At 32.7% G+C, this 10,284-nt stretch overlaps 1 long non-coding RNA gene across 1 annotated transcript; it reads left to right on the forward strand.

The window, feature by feature from the left end:
* Positions 1-530: 530 nt before the first annotated feature.
* On the forward strand, positions 531-1,047 carry LOC123658521. The gene is made up of 2 exons (XR_006743897.1): positions 531-626; positions 725-1,047. It is a non-coding gene; the product is annotated as an uncharacterized LOC123658521 (long non-coding RNA).
* Positions 1,048-10,284: the final 9,237 nt, after the last annotated feature.

A 10,284-nucleotide genomic window follows, 5' to 3' on the forward strand; every position in this document is an offset into this window, starting at 1 on the left:
GTCTAATACTTCAATATACCAAAAGGTTTCATGATAAATCAATTATGCACTGAAATTTAATGAAAAAATGTGGGGTAAGATCTCTGATAAACTCAGTGACACTGCTTAATTTCCAAGTGCCAAATTTTTTTTTTTATTTTCATCTCGTACTCGGCGGTAAAAAAATATTGTGAGGAAACTTGCATATTTCAGAAAATACTTAGCAAATTTACAGTGGAGCAGAATTGTGGATTAATTTCCTACCGCTCTCCTACATTAGAACAGGCATTTCTCCAGTTGTGAGACGCTTTGAGTCTAGGTTAAATTATAATATCTCTGTGTTATGTGCATATGTTTATACATTATTATGCATATAATATGATTGTTATTGACTCTTTTATATTCATATGCGAAGATTATGCTTCCCATCTATGTGTAATTTTTTGATACCACTAAAGTGGCAAACAACGTACGCGGCATACGGTAAACGGTTACAATATCCTATACACGTCTGCAACCTAAAAGCCGTCGCAAGCGCATCGCTCTTAGCCCCTACCCTTCCTAGGAACTCTGACCATATTACTCGCCACAGGAATAAAATACTTCTTGAGGACAGCTATATTAGACTGTGATTTTGATTTGATTCTGTAAGTTTGAGATACTTCCCCATTTGGGTTGCTGCATATTTTGAGCAAGGTATTTTATACTGTGCCCTGACTTAATATAAATAATATCCCTTCCTCAGAGACAATAAACTAAATCTGACCCTGTACACCGGAGAAGTTGCATATTTCCAACTCGAATTTCATGAAAAACACTTGCTACCCTTTCAAGAAAGCCATTTTACACACGTTGTAAACAATTTCATTATGCAACTTGAGCCACCTTTTACTTACACTCAGTGTCGCTTTTTACCTACATTCAAAAAATATTATTATAAAGTAGTTAATAATATAGACATATTATACGTTATTTTCAAGATTTCTTCTGTTGCAACTATCCAAAATTTCTTTTTACTGAAATAATATGTATCCACTTTCTTAAAAAATAAAGATTAAATTTCGTTTACCCATTTTTTTTTTTGCACCTTTACAGTAGATATAGGCTAGAAATAAAAAAACAGTATTTTATAATATGTATCGTAGCGGTTTATTTGACACCGCTGATTTATAATTTATTGTGATTACGAAATTTTCTGACGAATTTAAGCAAAACAAGCAAAACTTACGCTGCAATTAAAATTATTTTTATATTTATTAAATCATATCAAGTCTAGGCTCATAACTAATCTAATTTTTTGACTCATTGATTCTAAAAGAAATAACCGGTATGAAAATCAAATTAGCATTTGATTTCAAATTTTATAAGTTGTTATTAAATTCATAAAGGTGACCTTAAGGAATTTCTTATTCTTTAAATTTTTAGATAACTTTTAGTACTGAAATATTTAAGAAACATTTATAATTTCTTTGATGCCAATAATAAATCAAAATTAGATACTTATTAAACGCTCCAAACATAGTCGAGACAAATAAATTTTTAAATCACAATTTCGGCTCTCATCTTTTTGATATAATGTACTTTTAATTATACAAAAACTATCTGTAAAGGTTGTTGTGTGTGCAACACGCAGCAGGAGTTAAAGAAAAAATTAAAAAGCGTAAACATAGGTGCCAAATGTAAAAATAATGTAATTTGAAAAATAAACACTTAATATGTCAAATAACAGTAATGTTGTTGTAGTCCTAAGGTACCCCAGTGGTACAAAGGGCCCTCGTGAGACGTCTCCATCCGCTCCTGTCCTGTGCCTCTCGCTCCACGTCCCTCCAACTAAGCCCGGCCGCTCGCAGCTCGGCATCGATAGTCCGCTGCCACGTGTGCGCCGGCCGGCCCCGTCTCCTGCTCCCGCGCGGCCTCCACGTGAATGCGACCCTGGCGGCGCTGTCCTCTGGCAAATAACAGTAATAGTTACAATTATATTCATGTTGTACTATGTCTATACAAATAAATAAAATTGGAGTGTCCATTTGTCATATTAAAATAACCGCTTTTTACTAAATTCATATAGATGTATACACGGTACATATACCAAAATAACATTTTTTACAATTTTCGTCTCTCTGTCTGTTTGTTCCGGCTAATCTCTGAAACAGCTAGACAGATTTTGACAGGACTTTTACTAGTAGATAGCTGATGTAGTAAGGAGTAACTTAGGCTACTTTTATTTTTGAAATTTATTTATTTATGACTCTGCGAACTAAACAATAACTTTTTTGTTAAATTCCACGCGAACGAAGTCGCGGGCACAACTAGTATTATAATAAAATTTGCGTAATGTATTTATTTATTAATACTTTATTGAACAATACATTAAAGAATTGTACAAAAGGCGGGCTTAATGCTAAAAGCGTTCTCTACCAGCCAACCTTAGGACGTACTAGAGCAGACGTTTGTAGGTGTGAAAAATCGAGTATTAGTAAAATTCAGATAAAGAAGAAAAAAGTGAGAAAATATAAAGTAACGTTAGTGGCTTAGTATTTACATGAGCAAATAAATTCATATATATATATATATATATATATATATATATATATATATGTTTATATTTTAATGGTATATATATATACATAAACAGATACATACATACATACATACATACATACATACACACATACATACATACATACACACATGCATACATAAATACATACATACATACATACATACACACATGCATACATAAATACATACATACATACACACATACATACATAAATACATACATACAAACATACATACATATATACATACATACATATATACATACATACATACATACCTTCATACATAATACTTAATAAGCTGACGACAATAATAATCATAACACAATTAATGCATACTCATAATGATTAATTCGTAGATAACGTAGACATTACAGATACGTGTAAATCAACTCATAACAATTACGGGTATTGTTATGCTTCAACAATCAATTTAAAAGCTAATTATTATATTATCACAAGTATATCAATAATAGTTTTAACTATTACTTTCTAGAATGTGTTTCTATATTAATATGTTACATGCTATGTGTATACTCATGGAATGAAATGTTATCTAGTAATAAAGTCCATCCGTACTAAAAAAAATAATTAAGTTCAACTCTTTAAAAAGTTTTCCGACTTTTAAGATAATATATATTCAGTAAAATAATGATAAAAAATGAATTACTTTTAAACACATATATTACATAAATAAACAATTTCACGGATACCCGCCATCTGATTGTTTATTTAGTACATTTATAATATTATAAATAAAAATAATTCATATATATTTTTTTTTATACATAGATAGGCTGGCGTTTGACCGCTATTTCACCTAATGATAAGTGAAAATGCGGTCTAAGATGGAGCACGCTTACCTAGAAGTAACCTATTCACTCGCGACTTAAAGATCCCCAGGTCATAGCTTTCAGGAAACACAGACGCTGGTAGAGAGTTCCATTCTTTGGCCGTACGGATCAAGAATGTACTAGCGAATCGCTTAGTGCGTATAGGGGGAATGTCAACCATATAAGGGTGACGAAACGCAGAGCGTCTGGTTGTACGATGATGGAAGGGGGAGGGAGGAATCAGGTCATGGAGTTCTTGCGCACACTCCCCGAAGTGTATCCGATAAAAAACCGACAGGCCGGCCACCCTACGCCGATGATGTAAGCTTTGCAGCTTTGTGGCGACCAGTGCATCGTCACCGATGAGCCTCCTGGCTCGTCTCTCAATTGATTCAAGAAGCTCCAGCTGGTACTTGGCTGAGCCATCCCAAAGATGAGAGCAGTACTCCATGCATGATCGAACTTGTGCTTGATATAAATTCAGAAGCTGTTCCGGAGTGAAGTCCGTCTCACCTTCGAGAGGACGCCCAGTTTTTTGGCAGCTGTTTGAGCTTTTGCCTCTATGTACGAGCCAAAATTGATTTATATATATATATATATATATATATATATATATATATATACATATATCGACATTTCTTTTACTTATCAAATAAGATTATAATTTAAATTAGTAAAATGACAATTTAAAAGTTCTCGTGAAGCCTACTTGAATAATTGGGTTTGCTTGCTTGGTTGCTTGATACCATATTTCGATTAAAAAAGAATCATCGAAATTAATTCACCCAGTTAAAAGTAATTACAACATCCCCTTTTTTGAAGTCGATTAATAAAGTAATATTTGATTACAATTAAATCTCAAATCTTCACATAAACTACTCACTACATCAAATTGGATATTAACTTTGCTTTAACGAGTGCACGATGTACCTACTACTAACATCCTCACTGGGCAAATGAATATAAATCCTCTCGGGAAACCACTTTCGAGGATGAGGCAAATGTGTTTCATGGACTTATGACACGGAATTCGATTTAAACCCTTTACTCGGAAATAGTTCAGAAATACCTTAGCGAACGTACTTATACTTGTATGTAGTAGATAGTCTCTCAACTCGTTTAAAGGGTTCAAATAAAACAGGTAAATTAAAACACTTATTTGATTTAGCTAAAAATCAAACACTGAAATGCTATAATTATGTTTTTGCTCGCAAACGAAAAAAACCGACTTCAATTACATCGACAAGTAATACAACGTAAGTAGACGAAAAAATGAACAAACGCGACCACATATATATATATATATGGTCGAATTGAGTAACCTCCTCCTTTTTTGAAGTCGGTTAAAAAGCACTTTTATCCAAAGCGAAACATATCAAGGATCGTTACGGTAAAATGAAAAATACGAGGTTTTGGAGCAAGTAGAATAAAAGGAGTGCCAAACAACAAATACGGAGGTTAAGCACGTACTTGTTGAAGGAAATAGTTTTATAAGTCGCTCAATTCTTGCGATTCTGTTGTGAAAGAATGAAGTGAGAATGTCTATAGAAGCCTTTGCTCGTTTTATTGTTAGTTTAAGTGACGGAAGGGAATGCTTGGAAAGGCGAAACAAATGATTCGCTCGGAAAAAGATTTTTACAAATATTATGTTACTATTCTTCGGTCTATTGTCTACGGATTTCAAATTCGAGAAATTGTAGCGATGAAAATTTTATACTATTCTGTATTGTATCAGTTTGAAAATTATTAGGTAAACCTTCTATAAAAACACTAGACTTTCTTATGTGGTACAATAATTCGATGTCGTAGGTTCGCAAACACACACAACACATACAACTACCAAATAATATAAATATTTGTCTTAAACGGGAACCAAACTCGTAGCTGTAAGGACAACAGCCAAATCCTGTGAACTTTGTAAGAACCAAGCCGTCTATATTAGTATACCAGCAGACAGATTCCTAACTGCTCATACTTAAGAGACCACTGAGGTTTTTAACGAAATAAATAAATATTATCTGTAATATACACTCACGGTTCTGTTCCTAAAGTAAGCAACCTAATGCTTGTGTTACGACGGATATAGCAAAAAATATTTTTTGATTAATATACACAGCAATAATTCATGTATAAGTAAAAAATATACCCCAGGCTCAGGCGTTAAATAAAGTAACCCACAGAGACAGACTACAGAATGCAGGGCCACTATAAAATGCGCTACTGAGCTAATCAAAATTCGTCTAAATCCTTATAAAGTTTTAAGTATAAATTTGCTTTGCGATTTAATTTTTAAAACTTTTAAACGATTGCTGCTGCATGCATGCATAACAGTGTTAAGTTTATGAAAAATTAATATACTTTACTTGACACCCAAATTTTTCTTCTTTACTCTAAATTACATACAGAATTTTTTTAAAATAAATTCTACAAATCTGAATACAGAGAAATAATATAAATTCAAAAGCACTATAGTAATTGGGATAAAACGGAAGTTAAGCAGAATCCTCAGGCGTAATTCTCGAGGGGTGCTGGCGCAAAATGGATAATAATTTATTATTATACAGCTACGCTATTGTCGTTGAAAACTCACCTTAATGAAAATGGAGTAACACATTTTATTTACCCAATACATAAATATTTTAACAATTAGGAAATATATATTACATCCACATTTTGGTCACGTATTATTTTGAGATTATAATTATCTAATACTTTGTGAAAGATACTTAAGACAAAATGATATGCAGAAATAATAAGCAGAAAATTTTAAAATGTCCAAAAATTTAAAGATTACTTATAAAGAATTCATGCTTTTGACAGCGAGACGGAATAAAATCCGCCGTATCAGCAAGTATTATATGGTTTCTGCAGTTTAATTTCCCATTTTTAGTTATCCATACCTCAAAAGGAAAAAACGGAACCCTTATAGGATAACTTTGTTGTCCGCCTGTCTGGCAAGACCCTTTTTCTCAAGAACGCGTGGAAGTATCAAGCTAAAATTCAAATCAAATACTCAGGTCTACTGTCCCATAGAGCTGTGAAAAAATCAAACTTCTAAACCAACGCAATCAAAATATACAGCCATTTATGCTTCATATTTTGATACTCGCAAGGGAATCAAAACCTACAGGGTACTTCTCGTGAAGTCAGAATCTTGAAATTCGGTACGAAGCAGCGCTTATGGCACAGATAAAGGAAAAATTTCGAAAAGCATAAATTTTTAGTTGCATCTATAAAAATAAATAAAATTGGAGTGTCTGTTTATAATATTAAAATAACAGATTTTTACTAAATGGAGTACTAAATGTATACACGGTACATATACCAAAATTACAATTTTTACAATTTTTGTCTGTCTGTCTGTTTGTTCCGGCCTATCTCTGAAACGGTTGGACTTATTTTGACGGGAGAAACAAAAAAATTTTTTGTTGAATTCCATGCGTACGAAGTCGTAGGCACAGCTAGTAATAATATAACGCTTCAACCTGTAATATCCCACTACTGGGCATAGGCCTCTTTCCCCATGTAGGAGAAGAATCAGAGCTTAATCCACCACGCTGCTCCAATGCGGGTTGGCGAATATATTCTCTACTATGAGTATCGATCGCTATCAGGTTAACATGATAACAACCGGGACCGACAGCTTAACGTGCTCTCCGAGGCACGATGGGGAGACCCACAGGGACTGCACAAACACTCAGACCACGGCAAACACCTGTATAGCTAATACAAATGTTTGTCATGTGCGGGAATCGAACCCGCAACCGCCAGCGCAACAGGTACACTCCATGGCTGTGAACTTTGCGCCAACGCAGCGCCCAATATAATATTTAAAAAAAATATGTGGTGTCATGGCACACTAGGTAGGAACGAAGTTCCTTTGGATAGTATAGAAGCAACACAATTTGAAAAAAAATATTGAATTTTATATATATTTTCTAGTTTTTGATTTTTTATTTTTTTTATTTTGTTGATTGGTTTTTAATTAAGTACATAAAAGTATGTAGGAAATTTAGTATTTTAGGAAATAACAAATACCGTAAAATAAAATAAATCAAACAAAATAATAATAATAATAATTCAAACTATTCAGTGAAATAAAAAAACATATTTCTTTATTTATATTCGTCGAAAGTATAAAATTACATAAATAATTTAAAAAAGTTTACTATAATATTTTAGTTTTACAAACGTCATATTATACAGTTGTGTGACTGATATTACGTCACTTCCGTTGTATATTTTTCTTACGGTTTTAGTATCATATTTTTTTCAATTCGGTCGCCCAGCCAAATTTCAAGCCTGCCGTAAGGAACTTAACAAAACTACATTTAATAAACACATATTGTTAAGAAAATCTATACGACCCTTCATAAAAATACGACTAGTTGTATGTGCCTAGTGATAGGTTTATTTTATGACTAGTTGCTGCCCGCGACGTCGTCTGCGTGAACGCTATACAGCACCAAAAATACCTACGATTAAACATTTTAAAATAGCATTCATTTACCCGTTCCTTCTTTACATTTCGTATCTACAGAAAAATCTCATAGATGGCGCTGCTTTAAAATTGTCTTGTCTACTTATATTCATTTAATTATGTTTATCGGCTTAGTTACTTATATTGCGTGATTTTTATAGTGTGAAGCTAGCTTATATAGCATGGTTATTAACATAATAACAACAACATCAAATATGCGTCATTAGATTACACATTGTTACAGAATGCGTTGAGGAAATAAAGCTTCACTGCTCGTTCCCGGTAGGTGATAGTATGATAATGTGTAGCCTATATGATGACCCGACTTCTTAATAATATTCGTGCCAAATTTGAAGTAAATCCATACGGTACTCTTTGAGTTTATCCCGAACATATACACAGACAAACAGACAAAAATTCGAAAAACTATATTTTTGGCTTCGGCATCGATTGTAGATCACACCCCAAGTATTCTTTTAAAAAAATATTCAATGTACAGTTTTGACTTTCCTACCATTTTATTATATGTATAGATAGGTTTCAAGTCGGTGCCAAGCCAAATGTAATACTCGCCGAGCGTGACGTGAGAAAAGTATCGCGAAAATTGCATCGTCAAAGTTAACATTTATTCATATGCGGGCACAGCTAGTCATATAATAAAAATCTTTTTAATAATTTTTATACGGTACCCTCGATGTGCAAGTCCGATTCGCACTTGGCCGGGTTTTTTTTTATATAAAGTATATTATGTTAATGTAACAAATATTCAAAAAAAGATACAAATAATAGTGTTTGCAGACAAACGAAAAAAAACCGACTTCAATTACATCGACAAGTAATACAACGTAGATCGACGAAAAAATTGTCAAGTAACTACGCTTTATCAAGGACTACTCAAAAAGTAGTTATCAGATCTCGATAAAATTTAAATGTGATTTTCAATTTCGATTAAATTAAAAATTTTCAAAATCGGTACAACCAGTAAAATGCTATGCGGATTTTTGAGTTTCCCTCGATTTCTCTGGGATCCCATCATCAAATGCTGGTTTCCTTATCATGGTACCAAACTAGGGATATTTCCTTTCCAACAAAAAAAGAATTATCGAAATCGGTACATCCAGTAAAAAGTTATGTGGTCTCGTGTTCGTTTATGGGATCTCAAATAAATTTAAATGGGACCAATTGACACACACCACCTTTCGATTAAAAAAAATTTGTCTAAATCGGTCCAACCGGTCAAAAGTTCTGATGTAACATACATAAAAAAAATACAGTCGAAATGAGAACCTCCTCCTTTTTTGGAAGTCGGTTAAAAACTAACTAAACTCTTCTCTTATGGTTAGTTTTTTTGCTCGTTTATGTAAACTACTAGGTAATATGTATATGGATTGTGCAGACGTTTAAAAAGGCGAGCTTACTGCATTAAATTACTAGTATTCCCTAGAGATCGGATTATCTAGATAAATAATTTTAAAAAATGGTCGTCCGCCTAAGCTAGCGGGAATATATACTAGTATTCCCTATCTGATTTTTTAGATAAATAATTTAAAACGGCCGTCCGCCTAAATTAGTGGGTTCACTGTACACACTAATTAATACTCTATTGCATATACTCGTATATTGTTCATTAGTCATAACATTGCTCTATAAACAAAGTTAATGAAATTGTAACGGATACGATTATCTTAAATACATACAGTTAAAAGAAATGTTTATCTGTCTGTACTCAATAGAACTATCACACATATAAGCAGAGTAGTAAACAGAAATGTCAATACAACGGATCAGCTACTTTATAATAAGCACATTTGTGTCAGTAAAAATCGCAATAAAACGTTATTTTCCTGTAAACGTTATTTTATATGACGTATCGTTAACATTTCGCTGATCTTAAAATATTTGCGTCACGACAAAAAACAAACAATATCCGTACATGTCTTTAAATATTATGTGTGTGAGAATGTATAAATAGAAGGTGCATTAGTTAGAGATTAAATCTAATCGTGATGTTGATGGTAATTCGAATCAGTTTCCAAGAAGATTTAATAATTCAACTTTCAATAACAATGTTCTCAACAAACCCTCGTTCGACAGTTTAATTGTTACCTCTGAAGGTTAAGATATCTTCAAGTTTTGATTTCTATACAATCAATATTTTAAACAATTGAGTTACGTTTTTGATTATACGATGAAAAATTGATATTGATCTTCGTTGTGATGTTGTTGAGGATATATCTTTAGAATTTAGTTAAAATTAGAATTTGCTTAGGATCAAATCCATTTTGTTACTTAAATACCACGTAGATACTTAGGGCTCCACTTGTAAACATAATGGTTAAGTACATATTTCAGATTATAAAGCTATCGTAGTCGTATATGATTTATGCTTAAAATATTTGGCTATTGGTAATTTTGTATTTTCGATGAACTA

Source organism: Melitaea cinxia, chromosome 12, assembly GCF_905220565.1.
Source record: "Melitaea cinxia chromosome 12, ilMelCinx1.1, whole genome shotgun sequence".
Taxonomy (NCBI): Eukaryota; Metazoa; Arthropoda; class Insecta; order Lepidoptera; family Nymphalidae; genus Melitaea; species Melitaea cinxia.